This window comes from Pseudorca crassidens, chromosome 10, assembly GCF_039906515.1.
Source record: "Pseudorca crassidens isolate mPseCra1 chromosome 10, mPseCra1.hap1, whole genome shotgun sequence".
Taxonomy (NCBI): domain Eukaryota; kingdom Metazoa; phylum Chordata; class Mammalia; order Artiodactyla; family Delphinidae; genus Pseudorca; species Pseudorca crassidens.
The window spans coordinates 4,528,864-4,552,890 of NC_090305.1; the positions used below are offsets into that span (position 1 = coordinate 4,528,864).

At 49.1% G+C, this 24,027-nt stretch overlaps 1 long non-coding RNA gene across 1 annotated transcript in view; it reads right to left on the minus strand.

Moving 5' to 3' along the window:
* Positions 1-5,645: 5,645 nt before the first annotated feature.
* Positions 5,646-24,027, minus strand: part of LOC137231527 (uncharacterized) — a 92,315-nt gene continuing 73,933 nt past the window's right edge. The window contains exons 3-4 of the long non-coding RNA XR_010946641.1: positions 7,631-7,747; positions 5,646-5,873 (exon numbers count right to left, since the gene is read on the minus strand). This is a non-coding gene — a long non-coding RNA (uncharacterized lncRNA). The remainder of the gene's footprint in view (positions 5,874-7,630; positions 7,748-24,027) is intronic.

A 24,027-nucleotide genomic window follows, 5' to 3' on the forward strand; every position in this document is an offset into this window, starting at 1 on the left:
CCTTCTTTGGTCCCTTCATCCAGCAAACTCTGTCAGCCTCTGGGGCCAGTGCTCTTAGCCCGACATGCAGTGGCAGGGGCGTTAGCTGCTTTCTCAAGTGCTGTTTTCCAAGACTTCTCTGTGATGGGGATCAGTGGTTTCCTTCTCTTGTCCTTGTGAACTGAGAGGGATGCCCTCCTAGCAACAGGAAGGGGAGACCTGTCACCATCCTCAACCTATGGAATAAAGATCATCTCCCAACAATAGTCTTAGGTAATTAAACTTTTCTTTGTGCCATGATTTATCCCCTGGGAAATATTTACCCCTTTAACCTTTAGACTTTACATATAAAATGTAGCTTCTTTGCAATTAGGATTCAGTTCTGTTTCAAGGGACAGAAAATCAAGCAGTGACTTATACAAGTTAGAAGACGAGCTCTCTCTCCCATGAACCTAGGCAGCCCATGATCAGTGGGGCTTGAGTTTGTCTTATTTTGTGGCTTTAATCACCCTCCACAAATGGCTTCTGCCTCATGGTCCAAAATGGCTGTCCAGATCCAGTCATCTCATCATATTCCAGCCAGCAAGAGAGGCAAAAGGGCAGGGAAGGAATAACCCCTCTTTTAAGGACTCTTCCTGAAAGCTGTATATCCCATATTGACCAGAACGTAACACAAGGCCATCTAAGCTTCAAGGGAGGATGAGAAATGTAATCTTCTCCCTGGGTGTCTTCAGCAGCATGTGAACGTGCCTCTCAGACATCTGACCGCAGGGAGTGCAGTCGTGTGAGGGCCCAGCTGCTGTGCTCTGAAACCCATCACTGCATTTGCAGTGAGATCAAGCTTGCAAAACGCTGCTCCCAGCCTGAGGGCATCAGTAATTCTAAGGCAGCTCTTTGCTAAGAGTCGTATGACTTCTGTGATGGGCAACATCGGCTAGAGGACTGTATGAATTATCTGCGGCTGCATAACAAATGACACCACATTTTAGTGGCTACAAACAACACACATTTATTATCTCTCAGTTTCTGTGGGTCAGGAATTCAGTGCTGTTTGGCTGGATCCCCTGCCTCAGGATCTCCCTCAGAGCTGAAGTCAAAGTGTGAGCCAGAGCTGAGGTCTCATCTGAGGTCCGACTGGGGAAGGATCTGCTTCCAAGCACCCCGGTGGTGGTTGTCAGGATGCGTCTCCTCACAGGTTGCTGCACCGGGAGCCTCAGCTCTTTCCTAGGTCATGGCTGGAGGCCACTTTCAGTCCCAACCTGGCAGCTTGCTCCATCAGAATCAGCACGAGAGAGAGAGAGAGAGTCCAGGAAGATGGGGGTCACAGGCTTTTGTAACAGCATCGGGGAATGGACATCCCATCACTTTGCCATCTTCTATTCATTAGGCGCTAGTCACTAGGTCCAGTTCATTCTCAAAGTGAAGGGATTATACAAAGTCACGGGTACCTGGAGGTAGGGGTCATTGGGGCTCATCCCTGAAATCTGCCTGTCACAAAGGTCCAAAACCTGCCAAACTTTCTTTAGAACTGCACTGTAGTGTAAGATGTTCCCATCCAGCTCCTTCCTTCCTCCCTCCTTCCCTCCTTTCCAACCTCCCTCCCTCTCTTCCTTCCCTCCCTCCCTCCCTTCCTTCTTTCCTTCCTTTCCTCCCTCCCTCCCTCCCTTCCTTCCTTCCCTCCTTTTCTCCTGCACTTGAGGTCAGACCTGCTCTGTGTTCTGGTGGCCCCTCCAGCCTTCCTCTAGCTGCCTTTCCATCTTTCCTAGCAGACATTGTCCCTAACAAACTCCTTGCACGTTTAATCCCTTCTTAGCACCTGCTTCTCAGAACACCAGGACTAACACAGTGGCCATGGGCAGCTAAAATTGTGCAGTTTCTGTTGCTGAGGAATAAGAGAAGAAAGGATTCTGAGAAGTCTTGCCAATATCCCTAATATAATTCTGAAATCACCCACCTGTGGGTCTCAGCACATTCGATATTAAAGGTAAAATACAACTTTTCCCCCAAGAAATTTAAATAGCTGGAAAGACCTATTTCTACCTTGGTCCATATATGTGTATTGTACGTGTTACAGTAATCCTTAACCTGACTTAGAATTTAAATTTCTAGAGAGTAAGAGTCTAAGAATAAAATCAATATGAAAAAATGATGATTCCAAATCTTATTTTTTATTGCATAATTTTAAAGACAGAGCTTAGGCCCCCAAATATTTTTAAGTTGCAATTTTCACCTAAGTCCTTAATTCTGTACCGATTTTCCAAAAGTGGTTAGTAGATTCATCTAAATTTGCTAAGAACTCAGCTTTAGAGAGTGGGCAGGTCTTAGAAACTCAGATAAGGGCTGAACACTTAATTTGGAAAAGGTAACACTGAGTCAAAAGGTATAATAAATTGCTCTGACACATTCTTTGCCTCACATGAGAACAGTCCACTATGTTTTTATTCATCGTTGCTGTGTCTGCTTTATCATCGTTTCTAATATGAAATATGCAAAGAAATACTCTATCTACAGAAGATTCCTCTCATTCCCCTTTTGCACCACTCAGAGCTGATAAAAAGCTGGAGAAAGGGGTTAGTAATCTTTCTTAATACTGTTTCCCTAGGAAGTCCAGATTGTGTAGTTCACAAGCTCAGCCAGGAGGTGGCAGTCATAACCAATGAGAAAATCCTGACCCTCTGCCTCTAGCAGTTTTGCATTGCCCAGCGGATGCTTCCTGGACCTAATCTCATTCTTATGAACGCGATTTCCTTCTTACAAAAACACCAGGCACAAACAGAAACTAACCTCATCCTGCAGATAAAGAATGTTTGTGCCTTACATGTTGTCAGACTCTCTTAGCTATAGCCAGACCTTTGGTATTTTCCCAGCAGCAAGACAAGAGGCAGCTGCACATCACGGGAAGCAGAGTGGGCACACGCCCCGCGCTGAAGCCCCACATCTTATCACATGGGCCTTCGTGGTGGGCGGAAGGTGTATGAAGGGGGAGGACTCAGCTGGGCTGCTAGACCGAGTCCAGCTCCGGGAAGGCTGAACAGCTGGAGGATTCTGCAGGAAATAACAAAGAAGCGGGGTAGCTGTTCTGTTGAGGTCACAGTGCTGTCCCCAAGCCCTGAGTCACTCAGACCAAGTGCTTTCCCACCAGCAATGCCCACGTGTCTTCCTCATGCCAACACGGGTCTGGCGAGCTTTCCTGAGAGGCGGTTCATTGAGATGGAATTATTGCCACCTCTTAAGCTACAGAACTAGGATGGCTGCTCAGAGAGTAAAGGCTTCTGGAGGGTTGGGGAAGCCACTTAAAGAGTCCAGACCTGACCCCAAGGGCAGTGGGTGCCAGTCAAAGATTTTAAGCAGGGCAGTGAGAGGGTGGACGGAACAGAACGCAGAGGTGGCAAAGGAAAGGAGACAGAGGACGTTCTCTTCCTGTCCCTGAGTCTCAGCATCCAGCCACTTTCACCGTACTTCTCATAACGTGTTGTGAAGAGTGACAACGTTCCTTAGGCCCCTTCCTCTACTGCATCTTCGCCAGGGCAATAGCCCCCCCCAATTTCCAGCGAGTCCCGGGTGAGATAAATGATGGCAGAGCAGCTCGTGGGCTGTGGCGTCGGAGGGAACCAGCTTCAGAATTTGGAGCAGTAACATAAGCTCTCAAACCTTATTTCCTTGTGCGTTAAGTAGGGGTGAAAGTACAGCAGCTCAGGGGCTGCGGTGAGGGTGGAGTGAGGCCAGACAGGGAAGTCCTTAGGACAGCGCTTGAACTAGAGAAAACGCTCGATAAAACTGGTTACCATAGACGGAAACTCTACCTGGGAAGTGCTCATGAAGCCGGGCAAATCCACCAGCAGATGCTGAGCGAGCCCTGGGGCTCATCACACCCACGATTCTATAAAGACCCTGCGCGCACGCGCGCGCGCGCGCACACACACACACACACACACACACACGCATAAAGGGCTTCTCCCCCGTCCTACACACACCCACTGGGTCTGCTTAGAGCCACCCACTTCTTTGCTTCTGCCAAGGTGCCCTGGAGGTGTTCCCTTTTCCATCTGCATGAAAGTGCACCCAGAGGGCCCACCTGGGGTTCAGCCCTCTGGGATTCTGTACCCCTGGGATGGCCCTGACTCTGGCCCACCATCCAGGGCTTACCGGAGCCAGAGAAAGGTCACCGGCTGCTTTTGATAAGTAACTAGAAATGTCGGCCTCTACAGCATCAGACACCTTGAGACGACACCAAGGCTCTGCACGTGTTTGAACCGCAGGGAAGGGCAGGTGTCCTGTGAGGTTAGAAAGATGGTGGGAAATCACAGGAGTCACGTGAGGAAAAGCCACGCCTAGAAACACCACGTTCACACCTGTCGGGCCCTGAGCCGGAGCCCGCGCCTGGGGAGCGAACCCGGCGCGCTGCCTACCCTGCCGCAGGGCCTGCCGGCTCCTCTCGCCCAGCATCCAGTGAGAACCTGCACTGCTTACCAGCTCAGCCTTCACCCAGATCGACTCCAAATGCCTTCCCATGCCAAACGGGCGGGCAGCGAATGGGTCAGCCTTCCATGTCCAAGCTTCCAAAGCTCTGAAAAGGGGTCCCCCAGGAGGCAGCGGCAGCTGCTGGGACCAGACTCTTCTAATGTAACTGAAGTTGTGTAGCAAAACCTGTGAGGCCCAGCTTACAGCCCAGCTTACAGCTTCCTATGCCCCAAACGTGGTTTTGAAGGTTGGTTTGGCATGTTTTCCCATCCAAACAAGGAGGCTTGGAGAGTGCATTTGTAGAACTCCCTAAAGGCAGTCAAACCCACTCCAGGCCTCATGCAGAGACTGGGAAGTCAGGGAAAGCCTGACAAGTTTTGGGGGACTGGACCAAGGTCAGAGTTGGAGGAGAATTGACAAGAAGCGACCCGGGGGAAGGTACACAGACACCCAGGGAGATGATGAAGGATTTTGGAAGCCACTTAGGAGTTTGGATTTACCTTGAGGGCAATGGGGCACCATCTAAAGGTTTTATACAGGGGAGACGCCGGACCACAAAGTGTGGAACCCTTCTCCCCTCAGGGGTTGGGACGGTGGGTGTGAGCTCAGCAGGGAAGAGCATGCGCTTGTGAGGAAGGACCTGGCCTCTCCCCCGACCGTGGGCAGGGAAGGGGACCCTGAGGATCTCGGCTTTAGTATTGGGAGACAGAGGGGGGACAAGGGGGTGTTTGTTCAAATGGCCAACAGGCCACCAAATCGGAGATCAGAGGGCTAGTTTTAGGTGGGGTGCAGGTGTGCATAAACTTGGGGGATGTCTGCACTCTGCTTTCTTGGAAATGCCATCTCCTCCCAGTCTGGAAGCTTCCATCAATCCAGACACAGCAACTGCGTGGCAGTGCCGGACTGAAAGAGTGGTGCAAAACGGAAAGAAGTTTCTATTGTTTGTGAGGCATTTGTTATCTCTAAATGTGGGACAAAACCAAAGTCCACTGCCCTTCAATATAGAATAGACTGATTTCTCTCTGTGCACAGGGACTGCACGGAACTTGAGGCTTGTGGGAAGTCCTTTAAAGTTGAACTATTTTTATGATATGTGTTCTTCTAAAAGGAAAAATAGTATAAATAAATACACAACCTGTAGCACCAATGATAAGGTTACATTTTTTCTTTAAATTAGTTAATTTATTTTTCGCTGCGTTGGGTCTTCGTTGCTGTGCACGGGCTTTCTCTAGTTGAGGAGAGCGGGGGCTACTCTTCATTGTGGTGCGTGGGCTTTTCATTGCGGTGGCTTCTTTTATTGCAGAGCACAGGCTCTAGGCGCGCAGACTTCAGTAGTTGTGGCGCACGGGCTTAGTCGCTCTGCGGCATGAGGGATCTTCCTGGACCAGGGCTTGAACCCGTGTCCCCGGTATTGGCAGGCGGATTTTTAACCACTGTGCCACCGGGGAAGTCCCAAGGTTACATTTTTTTCTATTTAAATATATTAATAAATAAATCCAAGGGCACTCAAGGACACACATCCTTAACCACGGGTCAGTTAGTGCAGGAGCAGACTGGCCAGGCTTTTGAACTGAAGCATTTTTATCAAAGCCACACCGACGTTGCACAAATGACCACTCGTTCTCCAAATTGCACATTTTGTAATACAAGCATTTTAATTTTGCTTGATATGTATTTCCTTTACTTATAAATTTCACCTATTTATATATTTTTCATTTGTTTGTTTGTTTGTTTGTTTTAGACAAAAGCCAGGGTTAACAAAAGTTAACCAAAAATACACCCAGAAACATAGGCTTAAAGTACCGGAAACTCCCCTCTCGAAAGCAAGAAAGTTTCTTAGCTAATTTGTGAAACCTTGGTAGGCTTCCATGAGATTTCGAAAATAGTTGCATGGCAAGATGGCTCACATATTTCTCCATGAATAGATTAGAAACAGATTGATGATTATTGAAACAGAAAACATAAATACTACTGTATTTCATGTAATCTGAGGCTCCTTCGGTGTTATTTAATGAAACACCAAGCAAGGGAAATTGTTGCCATCTCACTGTATGTGTCACAGTGCTTTCTTAGCACTTAGAATTTTTATTTTAAACGTGTTAAAAGAACTCTTTTAGACCTGTTCGAACACAGAATGTATTATATCACGTATCACTCTTCTGCATACACAAAAAGGAAATAGAGGCTAAATACATTGGTTAAGGTATGCCTAAAACTCTTCCCCATGCAGAATCTACCTCTTTGGAATCACATTTGAGGCAGGACCTCTGGAATCCATGTTTCCCATCCACCACTGTCCTATGAGCCATCGAGGGCTTTCAGGAGAATTTTGGTAAGGCCGTATTTCTTCTAAAAGTGCTCCACAGTTGTCTTCAGGATTTTCCTCCAAACCTCTGACACCCATTCTCTAAGCTTTGATGCCCATACAATACCAGCAACACTATGACACACAGCTGCCTACTTCACAGCTAGAATAAGAGATCTCAGAATGGCTAGAGCACGAGAAAGTGTTCCTCCTAAAATCAGTGAAATGGGTACAATGGACTGAATGTCCCCCTAAAATTCATATGTAGAAATGCTAATCTCCAATGTGACGGTATTCAGAGGTGGAGCCTTTGGGGGGGTGATTGAGTCATGAGGGTGGAGCCCTCAGGATGGGATTAGTGCCCTCGTAAAAGGGACCCCAGAGAGCTGCCTCCTCTTTCTGCCCTGTAAGGACAAAATGAGAAGTTGTGACCTGGAAGAGGGCCCTCACCCAACCCTGCTGGCACCTTGACTGCCATGTTTCAGTCTCCAGAATCGTGAGCAATAAATGTCTGATGTTTATAAGTCACGAAGTCTGTGGCACATTGTTATAGCAACGGGAACTAAGACACACGATCACTTGAATTTAACATGCGCTTTTGCTGTCTCCCATCTCCACTTCCCCCCACTCAGATACAGGGGTGTGTGTGTGTGTGCATGAGTGTGGGCACATGTGCATACCTAAAGATAACTTTGGGAGAAGGAGGAAAACCTGGCATCCATGATAAAAAGTAGGAAAGACCACATTTGAAAAATGCACGACAAACCCATGGTTTCAGACGATCACAGCTGTCAACCATCCAGAATATCCGAGGCTAGTCCACAGCGTGACTCAGACATACGGGAAGCTAGACCTCGTGCATTAGGAAGCCGGGGGGATACTCACCAGACAGAACAGCACAGGCTTGGGGGCAGCCCCTGCGGGGAGTGGATGGTGGTTTTCTCCTTTAACTTGCCCAGTGACGCTCCCATGACCATGCTCCCTGAGTTCCAGGTTACTCAGCTGCAAAAAAGGACAATTATGGTGCATGTCTCACAGGGGGTGGTAAAGAATAAATAAAGCCACCTATGGAAATGACATGAATAAAGGCCAAATACTTTTTGGTTGCCCCCGCCCCATTTATCCCGCCCTCAATATACAGCCCCAAGCTTGACCCCAAAGACTGAAAATAAATCAGAACTGAAAACAGAAAAACCAGAAAAAATCCAGAGAAACAAAATTAAAGCGTGTTTTTGTCTGTATTTTACGGATTCCTGAGAGGAGACAACTTCTCCTGAAAACATATTTTTGTGCAACAACATAACAGCTAAAGATTGGGGGCATTTTTCTGGCATTCTACTACAGGGTTTTTTTAATACAATTTTTAAAGCTTACACTCAATTTCCAGTTACTACAAAATATTGGCTCTATTCCCCATGTTGTACAATACATCTCTGCGGCCTGTCTTACACCCAATTGTTTGTACCTCCCATCCCCCCACCCTTATATTTCCCCTCCCCCCCCCCCCCGCTGCTAACCTCTAGTTTGTTCTCTGTATCTGTGAGGCTGCTTCTTTTTTGTTCTATTCACTATCTTTTTAAGAATAGTATGTTTGCATGACTCAGATCTGTAGAGAGATGAGTTCTGCTCTGTCCTTGGTATCCATGAATGGAGTCAAACTCTTCCCAGGCAGTGGCAAGTTCAGCCATGGGCAGATGGTCAGCGATGACGCAGCAGATCCCGAGCCTGGCTGCTCAGAATGGCTCACCCCTCCCTTTCCTAGGTATACCTCCTGCAGCATCCTCCCGGGCCATACCAGGTGAAAGGCCCCAGCACAGGACAAGCAAATATAAACCTCTGCCTTCCAGGAAGCCCACAAACCTCCTTCTCTGGGGTTGGTTCCAGTCAAAGGTTGGGCTTGGTTCCAGTCAAAGGTTGGGCTTGGCTGCAGTGGGCAGGAAGCCCAAAACGTAACCCAAAACTCAACAATGACTTTCTTTTATGGCTCTGGGAGATCAATGAATCACTTTGCCTTGGTTTCCCATCTCTATAATGAGAAGAATAGCTTCGTCTCCTCTGTAAGTGTGTTCGGAGGACTAAGAATTTGTGAAACGTGACTGCTTTGTACCCTCTAACGAGGGGAACACAGAGGTATTGCTAAATACGACTAAGGCATGATTACGGCTGAACTTCCAGCCTGACCATTCAGTAAACCATATTCCATATTCCCCTATGTATATATACTGAGAGAGAAAGAGAGAGAGAGAGAATAACCCTCTCTCTCTCATTCACTCCTTCCTGTTCTTGGTGTGTGCCGTTTATTTCCCCTCTGCTTCTAGAAACAGCACTCCTTTTCATTGGGCATCTGCACTCTCCCCACCATAACCACAGCACCCCATCCCGTCTCATTCCTATTTGAGAGCCCCAGGCAAAGACCCAGGCCTCAGGTCTGGCTAGTTAGAAGACTCCATCTTCATTAGCCCTGGTTTCCCTGAAAGCAGAGTGCCTCACGTAGCAGTTTATTTGGGAAGAAGGTCCAGGGAGCAGGAGTGAGGCAAGGAGGAAAAGTCACCACAAAGATGTGCTACTGGCCATCAAGGCAGCTGCCTGGAGAGAGATCTTGCGAGGCTCTTGGAGAAACCCATACAGGGCATCTCAGAACCATCCGCCTGATGGACGAAGGACAGGAGCGTTTCTCCGGTGGTCCCTGCCCCAGCCTCACTGGCCCTTATTTACAGGTTGATCCTGTGAGAGTGCTGGGAGGGGGCCCTGCAGGCGTCCCTCACCAGGGCTTAGGGGAACCACGGTGGGAGCTGGAAACATCCCAAGCTGAGATGGAACACGTGAGCCCCGAAGAATCCTGACAGACGGAGTGTGGACGCAGCGCCTAAACAGCCCTGCAGAGCAGGGAACATCGTGACAGGAGGGATCACCTTGCTGGACAGGACCACCTTGCAACTCACAACAGTCAAGCAGGAGCCCCTTGAACTTGTCGTGTACTTGGAGACCAAGCGCTTAAGCCTCTGATGATTGTGGTGAATTTTCTATGAACATATTTAGACAACCAGGAAATCGCAACAAAATCTTATTTTAGTAGATACAGAACTTATAACAGATATCATCTATCTATCTATCTACCTATATTGATCTATCTCTATCTATCATCTGTATTTACCTCTATCTATCTCTATCTCTATCTATTTTATCTGTATATCTATCTATCATCTATATACCTCTATCTATCTCTATCTCTATGTATCTATCTATTTTATCTCTCTATTTCTCTATCTATCATCTATCCTACAGAGGGAACTGTCAGGAGCGAGCTTGGTGATCTAAATTTTCTAACGAATCACAGTCCTCAGGGTCTCATCTCCTTTCACAGTGTCAACTGTCACCTCTAAGCATGCGATGCTCGCTCCACATCTTTGGGGCAAACCCCTGTCCTGAAGGTCCCTCCTGCACTTGCAGTGGCATTCTGGTTGCTCCTGCGGGTGCTTTCAGCTCTCCACGTCTAAAACAAATCTCCACGACCACACGAAACCTCTTCTTCCTCCCAACCTCCCTGCCACCTTCCAGAAGCCCCCGCCTGGCCTCCAGAGGAGCTGTCCCCCGCTCCCCTGTCTCCTGATCCAATCAGCAGCAGAAGTGACCTCTGTCTGACTGCTCTGTTGCCTTCCTGCTGCCTGCACCACAGTCCAGGCCTCGCTTCCTTTGCGGGAGAGGCTCCAACAGCCGCCCCTGCACCCTCCACCCCCGGGCTCCCCTGCCCTAGTCCCGCCGGCACACAGCACCCCTGGCCACTCGGCTCCCATGGCTCTCACTGTCCGCTAAATGCAGATTTCCCGTCCTGCGACGTAGAGTTCTGTCTAATTCATGTAGCCAAACAGCCACCCCTGCCGGTTCCACCAAAGCACCGCTTTAAGAAATCCTTCCCAGGTGGCTTCATCAGTAACACTGATAGAAACGGCTGGCCCAGCAGGAATGGAGCTGTGTTTCTTCCCCGGCATTTGCTTTCCTCTCCTCTCCTTCCTTCCTTTCCCCTCCCAACACACACAGAAAACAATTACACCTTTAAATACAAAAGGACACTTCTCTGAAATAGTCAGCAAACATCAAGGATGTGCAGATGTCACACCAAGAGCAAGGGGGGGAAGGAGCATAAGGAAAATATAGAAATCCCAAATTTTAACCAATAGTCACCAAGACCTCTTACAGCCTTCACTAAGAGACGCATTTGTGACCCAGATCCTTCCAGAAGGATGAATCAAGGCTAGAACCAGAGATTCCCCGGAGGCTGTCCAAAGGCAAAAGAGCCTCTTTCAAGGCCTGGAGATAGAAGTCTATATGCCTGAAAATCATGAGAATCCTTTTTCCTTGACACCAAGGAGTTAAATAGGAAACTGTACATGCAAACAGCTATGAGGGGAAGGAGGAAGGGAAGAGAATGTGGCCCATTTCCTCACTCGGGCAAAAAGAAATTATGTTTAAATAGAACAATGAGAAGATGGTGTCATGAGGAGATACTGCGTAGCGTGTCAGCTGGTGAGCTATTCATACGCAGCCTGGCCTGGAGCTTGGCCGACCACGGAGACACTTCCTGCCTCCTTGCAGTGACCCCTGTAGGAAACTGCTGAAAACATTGTGTGTATGTGTGCGTCTTTGTGTGAGTGTGTGTGTGCATGTGTGTACGCAAGTGTGTGCGTGCCTGTGTGTGAGCATTTGAGTGTACATGTTTGTGTACTTTGCACGTCTGCATGTGTAATTGTGTGAGTTTGTGTACATGTGAGTCATGTGTGTGTTTTGCACGTGTGCATGTGTGGTTTGTTGCATGTGTGTGCGTGTGTTTTTGCACATGTGTGCGTGTGTGGTTTGTTGCATTGTGTGCGTGCATGTGTTTTTGCACACGTGTGCATGTGTGGTTTGTTGCACGTGTGTGCATGTGTTTTTGCACACGTGTGCATGTGTGATTTGTCTGCATGTGTGTGTGAGTGCCTAGTGTGCCCATGAGTGTCTCAGTAGAGGCCAGCACAGGCTGCTTTGAGGAACATCCATTCCCATTCCACCCAGAGCTGCCCAAGGCCAGTCTGATTAGTGGGGAGAGTGAAAGAGAAAAGAGCAGACAGATGAAAAATTGTTCCTCTCCCTTCATGTTCACTGTACTCCTAAATGCAGGAGCCTTTGGGGTTGACGACAATAACCCAGTACGTCTTAACCTGTATTCGGTGGACACGGACCTGTGACCCTCCCTGTGGGACCCTCAGAGAAGCACACACCTTCCCCCTCCCCCTCCCCCAGCAGAGAAATAGACCCTTCCCGGCCCCCCCCACCCGCGACTTCCGCGTGCACCCAAGCTCCTCTCTCCTCTCTTCACCACGGTAGCCCCCGCCCCCAACTTCCTTAAATCAAAAATTGACAAATAACCCAAGGAAATGAGTACCCTCCCAATGAACTGAAGTTTTGCTCTGTGCTGTTTGGATAATACCATCCTAACAGAATACCTGGAAGTTACAGAACAGACTCATTAAACACAGCTACCAGTTCACAAGCCCTTGAAATGCCTTGGGAGTCCCAGCGAAGACTCTTCCAGGGACAGAGGGCCGGGTGGTGCCTAGGTCCGGCTTAGGAATTAGATTTCATTTCAGAGACCGCTCGCTACACTGTACTGACACTGTTTCAGCGGCTGAATCAGGCCGCCCTGGGGAAAAAAATAATTTTTTTGTGAATTTGTGCCACTTGCCTTGGGCATGGGAAAGGGAGTGGCACCGGCTTGCTATCCTCAATGGGCTACGTGCTCAGGCTTTGTCTTATCTGATCCACACAGCTCCTTGTACAATAAGTACCACCCTCATTCCATAAACAAGGCATCAGAGGGTTTCGCACTCAGAAGGGAGGGATCCTTGTGTCCGGGAGACGCGGTTTGGCCTTAGGACTCCCCATAGGCCTGGCTGAAACTTTCTTAGACCTGCACCAGTGCCCTTCTCCTTCCACCGGGGCTACACCTGCATCTCAACCCAGGGTTCTCCCAGCCTCTGGGAACCTGGGGCCCCTCGGGAGCACCCCACCCCTTCTCTCTGCTCCTAGCTGATAAAGGCTGTCGCGTCCAGCATAACCTGTTGGGGATGTGCTGTGCTGATGAAGAAGGAAAGAAACGACACACCAAAGCTGCTGCGAGAATTAGCCGTGTTTACTGGCAGGAGCTAGGTGAGCCCTTCTGGGACTGGATTTTTACGGGACTCGATCAAGGAGGCCAGAATGTCAGACTGCAGAAATCAGGAATTCATAGATTCAAGGGCAATTTCTCTAGAGTCAGGATTTAACATCCTCGCAGGGACCCCAGGGGATGGACGAATTCTCTGTTGGAGAAACTGATGGGCGGTGCTGGGTGAAGCAAAAAAGCCCCAGCCTCCCTGGCAGGTGGCATGGTGGGATGGGAATGAATATTAGGGAGGCAGAAGACCCACCAGAGGATGGTGCCCCGCAGGCAGCAGAGAAGACGCAGCTTCCCCCAGAAGGGGGACGTGCTGGGGAGGCGGACCCAGCACCTCGAGATGTTCAGGATGGCTCTGCTCTACAGATCGAGGCCACAGAGGCAGCCAGAGAGGCGTGACCACCAGGGAGTCACAGACACGGTTAACAGAGCATGGTGTTCCCAAGGGAAAAAATCAACAGGCAGCCAAGAAGGGTGCTACTCAATATCTGCAAAAACAGAGGCAAGAATAGAGGACCAGGAGACGGCGGGGCTGCGCCCCCAATAAAATATTACGGCTTCTTACGTAGTGTCTAGATTCAAGCCAGCTTTCAGATTTGGAACCCGTTGACCAGAGAGGGAGAACCCTGCAACACCACTGCAAGCTGTACTGTGACGATAGCTGCATTCGTTTCCTAAAGTACCCCAAGTAGGTGGCTGACAAGAGAAATGTATTCTCTTACAGTTCTGGAGATCAGAAGTCTGAAATCAAGGTGTCAGGAGGGTCACACTCCCTCTGAAACGTGGAGGTGATCCCTCCTCGCTGCTAGCTAGCTTCCAGTGGTTTTCCACCAATCTCTGGCATCCCTTCGCTGACAGATGCACCACCCCAATCCTCCCTCTTCACATGGATTTCTCCTTTGGTCTTCACACCGTCTTTCCTCTGTGCATGTCTGTCCCTGTGTTCCAATTGTCCCTTTTTATAATGACTCCAGTTACACTGGATTAGGGTCCGCCCTAATGAACTGAACTCATCCTCATGCGGTTAAATCTGCAAAAATCCTATTTCCAAATAAGGTCACATTCACAGGTATGGGGGTTAGGACTTTAACATATCTTCTTTTGGGGAGAAGAAAACTCAACTCTAACAATAGTATCACTGAAAAGGTCATTTCCTAGGTGAGTAATCACTGGGAAAAGGTGAAAACTCAGACAATGTAAGAACTATTGGGTCTGAATTGACATTGACCCCTGGAGACCCAAAGCGTCATCATGACCCCCTGTCAGAGTGGGGACCTACGAGGCCGGGCAATACATGGAGTCCAAGTTACTGTCCAGCTCACAGTGGTCCTGTGGTTCCACTGACATGCCTATGGCCATTTCCTTACTAAGTGCACAACTGTATTAGCTCTACTTGGTGGTTGGATTAGCTTCAACTTTGGAACTCTGGACCTTGGGATAAGTCCTATCATAGTGGAGAACAACAAATAGAAACCTCTGAAAATAGCCCTACCTGTCAGGGTAGCAAATCAAAAACAATATTGCATTCTGAGGGGGGTGGCAGAAATTTGTACCACCGTTAAAGACCTCTGGGGTGCACAGTGGTTTTAACCATCCTGTCTGCATTTAATTTACCAATTTGGCCCCTGCAGAAACTGAATAGATCTGAGGGAATGATTAAAACCTACAACAAATTAAACAAATAGTAGCCCTGCTCACGGGTGCTGTGTTGGATTTAGTCCGTGGCAAACAATCATTAAAGAGAATTAGAAACTGTTTGCGTTTATGTGGGATGGAAAACAATATTCAATTAGCTCTTTGCCTCCTGGCTGTATGAACTCTCCTGCCTTCTTCATAAAATGGTCTGAAGATATGTGGACCACCCGAACATCCTACAGAACATAATGACATCATGGAGATTGGACAGAAGAAATAATATGAGGTCTGTATTTCTTCCCTGGTATTTGCTTTCCTCTCCTCTCCTTCCTTCCTTTCCCCTCCCAACACACACAGAAAACAATTACACCTTTAAATACAAAAGGACACTTCTCTGAAATAGTCAGCAAAAATCAAGGATGTGCAGATGTCACACAAAGAGCAATAATATAAGGTCTCACTGGAGACCTTAGTAAAGTACATGCACCAGAGAGGATGGCAGATAAACCCTGTGAAGATTCAGGGGCTCACATTTCAATGAAGTCTTTAGGAGTCCAGCGGCTAGAGAATTCCTGAATGCCCCCTCCAAGGTAAAATACAAATTTCTGCATCTTGCCTCCCCTACCACAAGGGAAGCAGCACCATGCCTGTTGTGCCTCATTTGACTCTGAAGGCAGAACATTCTACACCTGGAAGTACTGTTCCAGCCCATACACTGTGTGGCACAGAAGAATATTAACTCTGAGTGGCACCTGCAGGGGGTCCAAACTGCAGTGCAAGCATGCTCACCACTGGAGCCATATGATCTGGTGGCCCATGAGGTTGGAGGTGTCAGTGGTGGGATAAGATTACAAGTTAATCACCAAAGGGGATGCTGCCTATAAGCTTAAACTATGCATCATGGCCCATCTCTGGGAGCCCTGCCTCCCAGGTCATGAGCATTAAGCTAAAATACCTTTGTTTAGCTCACAGGAAACATCCTGACTAGGCCCACCTGTGAAGGACTGCAGGGAGGAAGAAATTAGCACATCCCCTCTGGAGGATGACCAGAGCCAAGAAATGTTTGACTTTACTCCATCCCCTTTTAGTATAAAAAAGCCTGAGCTCTAACTCGGGCAAGATTGCTCTTTGGGACATGAGTCCACCATCTTCTTGGTCTTCTGGCTTCTGAACAAAGTCACTATTCCTGGCCCCAACAACTCGTCTCTCAATTTATTGGCCTGTCATGCAGGAAGCAGTATGGGCTTGGACTCGGTAACAATCATAGTTGAAACTAAAAGTAGAACTACCATAGGACCCAGCAATCCCACTACTGGGCATATACCCTGAGAAAACCATAATTCAAAAGGACACACGTACCCCAATGTTCATTGCAGCACAATTTACAGTAGCCAGGTCATGGAAGCAACCTAAATGTCCAACAACAGACGAATGGATAAAGAAGATGCAGTACATGTATACAATGGAATATTACTCGGCCATAAAAAGAAACAAAATTGGGTCATTTGTAGAGATGTGGATGGACCTGGAGACTGTCATACAGAGTGAAGTAAGCCAGAAAGAGAAAAACAATATCGTATGTCAATGCATATATGTGGAATCTAGAAAAATGGTACAGATGAAACTACGTGCGGGGCAGAAAAAGAGACATAGACGTAGAGAACAGACATGTGGACACGGGGCGGGGGGAAGCGGAGGGTGGGATGAATTGGGAGATTAGGACTGACATATATACACCGCCATTCGTAAAATAGCTAGCTAGCAGGAACCTGCTACAAAGCACAGGAAGCCCGGCTCGGTGCTGGGATGACCTAGATGGGGGGGATGGCAGTGGTGGGGTGGTGGGAGGGAGGTCCAAGAGGGAGGGGATATAGGTATACATATAGTTGGTTCACTTCATTGTACAGCAGAAACTAACACAACATGGTAAAGCAACTATACTCCAATAAATTTTTTTTAAAAAAAGTACTGCCTAGACATGGAGATCTTTCAGGAGGAGACAGAAAGGCACTGGGTTCTCCCAGGCTTTTCTTTGGTTGCTGATCAGAGTCAGCTGCCAGTCTCCAGTGGCATGGGATTTCCAGCCCATGTGTCACCCTTGGTCTTGCAAGTCCCACAGGATCTTCATCATCAGGCAAAATGTGTGGCGTCCTGAGCTGCAGGGCTGTGTGAGGAAACGGAGGACCGATGAGAGCCTATTTTTACTTTAAGAATCGCCTCTCATTCCATTCACATGAGACACTTAGAAAAACCATAGAGACATATAGGGCAGGGGCTGCCAGGGGCAGGGGGTGGGGGGGTGGGACTGTTTGATGGGGACAGAGGTTCAGCTGAGGAAGATGAAAAGGGTTCTGGACACGATGGTGGTGATGGTGGTACAACCGTGAATGTATTTAATCCCACTGAACTGTTCCCATAAAAATAGTTCCGATGGTAAATTTTATGTTATGTGTATTTGACCACAATGGAAAATTTTGAAAGAAAAAAAAAGGGATGAAGCATGTACTGATACATACTCTGCCGTGGATGAACCTTGAAAACATGATGCTAAAGGGAAAAAAAAAGCAGTAGCAAAGGTCACATACTGTCTGATTCCATTTATAGGAAACTTCCAGAACAGATAAATCCACAGGGACAGAAAGCAGATTGGTGGTTGCCAGGGCTGGGGAGGGGGATGGGGGGAAACTGCTTCTGGGGTGATGAAAACATTTTGGAACTAGATAGGGGTGGTGTTTGCACGACATTGTGAATGCGCTACATGCCACTGAATTGTTACTTTAAAATGGTTACGTTTACGTTATATGAGTTTCACCTCAATAATTCATTTTTTAAGTCCAACAAAAATCACCGATCCGGCTGGTGGGTGTGAGTGGGAGTGAAAATGCTCAGGGCTGCGTACCGCCCTTCTGCAGGCGGCACTGGGCCCAGATGCTCACTGGCTCCCGAGGGTCTTCTCCGGGGGTCTCCTCCAGGGACCACCACCACAGTCTGCACACAGAAGCCCCCCCTCAGGCCTCAGGAGCCTTGTGGCAGTGATTTTTCCCCTTTTTTGTGGGTTCTCTGTGGTTATCCATACGAGACAGGCCCTGTGTGTTTGCAGGGAGTCACCAGGGGCAGAAGCTCGGATCAGAGCAGCTGGGCAGGGAAACGGAACCCTGGGCGCTGCTGGGTCCACAGGGGGCAGGCGGCCTCCACTCTCTCAGCACGACCTCCCCTGCCCGGCTCAACCAGGGGCTTGCAAAGACCTTGCCAGCACCAGGCAGGCGCCCCGTGGGACCAGACAGGACAGGGGTGAGGGCCGGGGTCGGGGAAGATGAGACCCTGCATGACAGAGCGAGGCTGGGTCTGCACTGGGGGCTGGAGGGAGAAGCCAAGTTACTGAAGGATGCAGGGAGCAGAAGAAGAACAGCCCAACTCAACAAACAAAACAAAACGATGCTTTGGTGACGGAAACGCTGAAGGTGCAGGAAAGGGTGTGATGAAGGGCCACGTGCCAGAGCAGGTGGGCAGTGAGGGCACCCTGATGGGGGAGAGAAGGTAAGGCGGGGCGTGTGGAGGTCGTTCGAGGGTGGAGGGTGGGAACTTCAGGGAGCGCAGAGCAGATGGCCTCGATCTTCTAACTGGGAAAGGCGGCCATGCAGAATCTGGCCGAGGAGATGGTGGGGCAGGACTGGGCAGTAGGCAGACAATTCCCCAGCGGCCAAGGGGTCCAGGACAGGGCGTCCTGTGTGAACAAAGGTGCTTCCCAAGATGCTTCCTGAGGAGAATCCCCAGGAGGGATGTCAAAATGCAGATTCCCAAACTGCTCCCCAGAACTGGGACGGGACCAAAAACCTGCATTGTTAGGACAGCCGGAGTACACGCTTCACACCAGGCAAGTTCGAAGAAAGAGTGCTTAAAAAGTGCTGAGCATGGAGAGCCCGGGGCAGGCTGGGTAACGTGAAACTGCGGGGAAGATTTAGCATCCTTTGGCCTCGCATAAAACACCGCTGCCCAAAAGCCCGTGAGGAGAAAACTGACGATTGGGGTAAGCCCGGTGAGGGGGTCCACCCAGGAGGGTGGGGTCCACCCAGGAGGGTGGGGTTTCCACAGGAGGGTGGGGTCTACTCAGGAGCCTGGGGTCTACCCAGGAGGGTGGGGTCTACCCAGGAGGGTGGGGTCCACCCAGGAGGGTGGGGTCCACCCAGGAGGGTGGGGTTTCCACAGGAGGGTGGGGTCTACTCAGGAGCCTGGGGTTTACTCAGGAGCCTGGGGTCTACCCAGGAGGGTGGGGTCCACCCAGGAGGGTGGGGTTTCCACAGGAGGGTGGGGTCTACTCAGGAGCCTGGGGTTTACTCAGGAGCCTGGGGTCTACCCAGGAGGGTGGGGTCTACCCAGGAGGGTGGGGTCTACCCAGGAGGGTGGGGTTTACCCAGGAGGGTGGGGTTTCCACAGGAGGGTGGGGTCTACTCAGGAGCCTGGGGTTTACTCAGGAGCCTGGGGTCTACCCAGGAGGGTGGGGTCTACCCAGGAGGGTGGGGTCTACCCAGGAGGGTGGGGTTTACCCAGGAGGGTGGGGTTTACCCAGGAGGGTGTGGTGGGAAGGCTTGGGGGGGTGACTGTGAGCACAGTTGCAACGCTTGACCTTGGACCCACACTTAGCAGAGACTGAGAGTGAAGGCAGGAGAGAGCTGCAAGACAGTGAGAGAGGAAAAGTGGAGGGGAAAGGTCAAGATCGGAAGTGAGTGAGGGTGAGGAAAACAGGAGCGTCTGAGCAGGAGGTGGGGTTTCAGGGTCGGACAGGGGAGCTGGAGTCCAGGCAGCGCTGCTTGGGGCCAAGAGCCATGTTCCCAGGTCACCCATCAGTCCCAGGACATCTTCCTGAGGCAGCCACTTTACACAGATACTTGGGGAGGAAGTTATTTTTCTATTGTAACAAACACTTTCCATTAACTCACATGAAACAGTAAGATTTTTTTAAAAAGCCTTCAAAGGCCCTTCTCCTGGCTGCTTCAGGCTCCGCACCCGGGGTCCGCGCCCCTCTGTGGTTTGGTGACGTGGAAGCGCTGCTGAGGAATCCACACAATAAAGACAGACATTGGACTCTGGATCTCTGGGTAGGGAGGCGTGGCCAGGCTTAATAACTGGAACGTCATGAAATTGCCAATAACTGACCATTTCTATACGAATGGTTCCTTCCTGCGATTCATCCCAAATCATAGATTCCTTTCTGAGCTCTCTGTCTCACCACTGCCTCCACCGTGTGGCCTCAGGGGGCACTGCTCCTCCTCCAAAGGGCAAAGGCCACTTCCTGGGCCTCCCGAAGCGTCACCAAGTCAGGGTTGGAACAAAGAAGACTACTTAAAAAGGAAGTAACCAGAAAGATGCAGGAATCTGGGCAGGGCAGCTCCTTGTCCCCTAACACGTGGTCCCCAGACCTGTGGCATCACCTGGAAGCTTGCAGAGTCTCTGGCCCCCAACCAGACCTATGGAATCAGAATCAGCATTTTAACAAGCTTCCCAGGTGATCTGAGAAGCACGGGTCTAGCTGGCAGACCCTGCTTCCTGGGCATCCACCGCCTAACCTTAGCAACCTGGGCCCTGCCCATTTTGCACCCACCCTCAAAAGTGTTCTCTTAGACCTTCCTCTCCCCAGAATCTACAGAAAGCCTGGCCCTCCCAGGAATACAGCTTCACCTCTTCTCTTGGGAGTGTATTAGCTATCAATTGCTGTGTAACAAATGACCCCCAAACTTAGTTTAAAACAGCAAACATTTATTATCTCACAGTTTCTGTGGGCCAGGAATCTGGACATGGCTTAGCTGGGTAACTCTGACCCAGGGTCTCCCACAGGCTGCACAGAGCCAGCAGTCACCACTGGGCTCCACTGGGGGGCATTTCACTTTCAAGCTCACTTGTGCTGGGGCGTCAGTGGGTCCCCACTGGCGGTTGGCTGGCAACATTCATTCCCTGCCACCTGGTTCTCTCCACAGGACAAATCACAACCTATCAGCTTGCTTCCTTCAGAGCAAGGGCTCTGGACGGGAAGAGGGAGGGGGCAGAGACAGACAGACAGGGCAGGCAAGCAGAGGTCACAGACTTTTGTCACCAAACCTTGGAAGTGACATTCCATCACTTGTGTCCTATGCTATTGGTTAGAAGCAAGTCACAGCCCAGGCTTAAGGGGAAGGGGTTACATTGTGGGGGTGTGAGTACCAGGACGTGAGGGGTCACTGGGGACTGTCTTAGTGGCTGTTTACCTCAGGGGGTGATATCATATCTAAGGGGCACCCCACAGGGAAGCCGTATCAGAATACGAGAATACAACCACCATGGTCATAGGCAAGGATTGGCTTACTGTCAAGAAGAAGAGGTTTATTCCCTTTAATAGTAGCTTAAAGGGCAATTCTACATTAGCGTCACTTGGGGAGCATTAAAAATGCCAGTGAAGATCAACTGCATCCTAATTTCCAGGCACTGATTTTTAAAAATTTCCTGGGTTTGAGAATGACTGCAGCAGATAAACAATTTCAGATGCTGCAATGCCAGGGCTGGGACAAAAGAAGACGTGGGGCCGGCAGCTCGGAATTCAGATGGGTGACCTGCAGCGGGAAGGTGGACGGGGTGGGTGGCGGGTGAGCCAGGGGATCTAGACCTCAAGGAGAGTTGGGGTCATCTTGCAGGTGAGGAGATAAGACTGACAAAAATAAATGACTTTTTACAATTGCCTACCGTAGCCAAATGACACATGGAAGAGTTAGGAAGAAAGGCAGGAAGGAATGGATATATGTGTGTGTGTAACTGAATCCCTTTGCTGTACACCTGAAACTAACACAGCATTGTAAACCAACTCTAATACAAAATAAAATAAAACTTAAATTATAAAAAAGGACGAAAGGCAGGAAAGAATGGATGCATGTAGATGTATAACTGAATCCCTTTGCTGTACACCTGAAACTAACACAGCATTGTAAATCAACTCTAATACAAAATAAAATAAAACTTAAATTATAAAAAAGGACGAAAGGCAGGAAAGAATGGATGCATGTAGATGTATAACTGAATCCCTTTGCTGTACACCTGAAACTAACACAGCATTGTAAATCAACTCTACTCTAATACAAAATAAAATAAAACTTAAATTATAAAAAAGGACGAAAGGCAGGAAAGAATGGATGCATGTAGATGTATAACTGAATCCCTTTGTTGTACACCTAAAACTAACACAGCATTGTAAACCAACTCTAATACAAAATAAAATAAAACTTAAATTATAAAAAAGGACGAAAGGCAGGAAAGAATGGATGCATGTAGATGTATAACTGAATCCCTTTGCTGTACACCTGAAACTAACACAGCATTGTAAATCAACTCTACTCTAATACAAAATAAAATAAAACTTAAATTATAAAAAAGGACGAAAGGCAGGAAAGAATGGATGCATGTAGATGTATAACTGAATCCCTTTGTTGTACACCTAAAACTAACACAGCATTGTAAACCAACTCTACTCTAATACAAAATAAAATAAAACTTAAATTATAAAAAAGGACGAAAGGCAGGAAAGAATGGATGCATGTAGATGTATAACTGAATCCCTTTGTTGTACACCTAAAACTAACACAGCATTGTAAATCAACTCTACTCTAATACAAAATAAAATAAAACTTAAATTATAAAAAAGGACGAAAGGCAGGAAAGAATGGATGCATGTAGATGTATAACTGAATCCCTTTGCTGTACACCTGAAACTAACACAGCATTGTAAATCAACTCTACTCTAATACAAAATAAAATAAAACTTAAATTATAAAAAAGGACGAAAGGCAGGAAAGAATGGATGCATGTAGATGTATAACTGAATCCCTTTGTTGTACACCTAAAACTAACACAGCATTGTAAATCAACTAGACTCTAGTATAAAATAAGATAAAAATTAAATTTTAAGAGAAGGAAGGAAAGGAGTGAAGGAGAGAGGGAGAGAAGGGTGGGCGGAGGAGGGAGGGCAGAAAAAGAAACCTGTCCGTTTGTAAAGCTTGTCCTCGACTCCGGCTGATGGCTTCAAGGAAATGGAGGGAGAAAAATGAAGACGACATAACCAATAAAAGTGCCTCGTAACCTTTTACTCCTCAGTCCACAGACACACGGAAATTCAGAACTGGAGAGACTCTGACCATCTCACCACCCCGATTTTATGGGTGCGGAAACCGAGGCACAGAGAGGTCACGTGATGGGTCGTGGCGTTGCTGGGATTGGAACTCACAGCTTTGCACGGGGCCCAGAGCTCCAGCGGCAGGCTTCCCACACACCGCCCATCTCTCCCCGTGGGGTGGGTTCCGTGCCTTCTCCTGCCCAGCGGCGTGAGGATGAGACTTACGGGAAAATCGGTGGGGGGAAATACCACGCACTCTCTTATCGTGGTCCTGGGAGAGCATCGTCCACGTAAATATTTCGATAAGGGTCAGCCCACAGTAGGTTGGTGGCGCACAGCCAGTACTGCGGCTGCTAATTTACTGTTTGATGGAGCCAACGGGTCGATTATAGCCTGGGCGTCTAACAAGCTCCCCACTGAACTGCACCTGCTTCTTGGAGCCTGTGATGGACTCACGCAGGGCTTCATCCACAGCAGGAAGGTGGCTCCACCCTCTAGGCGAGCCCACCTTCCCCTCTCCACCCTGCACCTCCCCTGCCTGACCGCATCTTATCCGCTGTTCTCAATCCCAGGGACCTGGTCGCTCTGTCCCGTTGCTATGGCCACCAGCCTCACCCCAGGCACCCCAGCGCTGCGGTGCTCACGGGCTCTGGCTGCCACCCAGGCAGATGCTGAGCCGTTGGGGAAGATATCGTTCTTCTCCGAAAGTTGTTCCAAGGCTGTTCCACGGGACCCTCTAGGCTGTTGGCTGAGTGTTTCAAAGCTGTCCATTTGGCGGCCGTCCACAACCGAGCAGGGATAGTTCATTTCTCTCCTGCACGAGCTTCCAGGCGCCTCTAATCCCAACCTTAAAGAGCTAAAGAAAGCTGTGCCCAGAGCTCAGGACCCTGACTGGTTACTAAACCCTGAAAACGTCACTGGTTGCCACCGATTCTCCAAGCCCCTAAGAGGGTGGTGAGGAATATTGTCCCAAGAGGTCCAGCCTGACCCCTTCCCCAGCTCCTGAGTGTCCTGTGACCCCGGAGAAAAGGAAATCAGTGAGGGGTGGGGGGAGGCAAAGAAGCACATAGTTGAGACTAGAGACGTCCCCTCTTCAAAAACAAAGGCAAACCTCCCGTGTGTGACACAGACTCAGGGCGCGGTCCTGGTGGTTTGCTGACCCAGTGCTTGTGTTCACCGCCATCACAAGCAGCGAGGGGCTCCGAGGGGCTCCCTGAAAACCCGCGCTACCAAGTAACACCTGTCCCTTGGGGTGGACAGCGTGCCTCTCCTCATCAGGACTCCATCCCGAATCCCGCACTGGGCGCAGGCAGGCAGGGCGCCCTC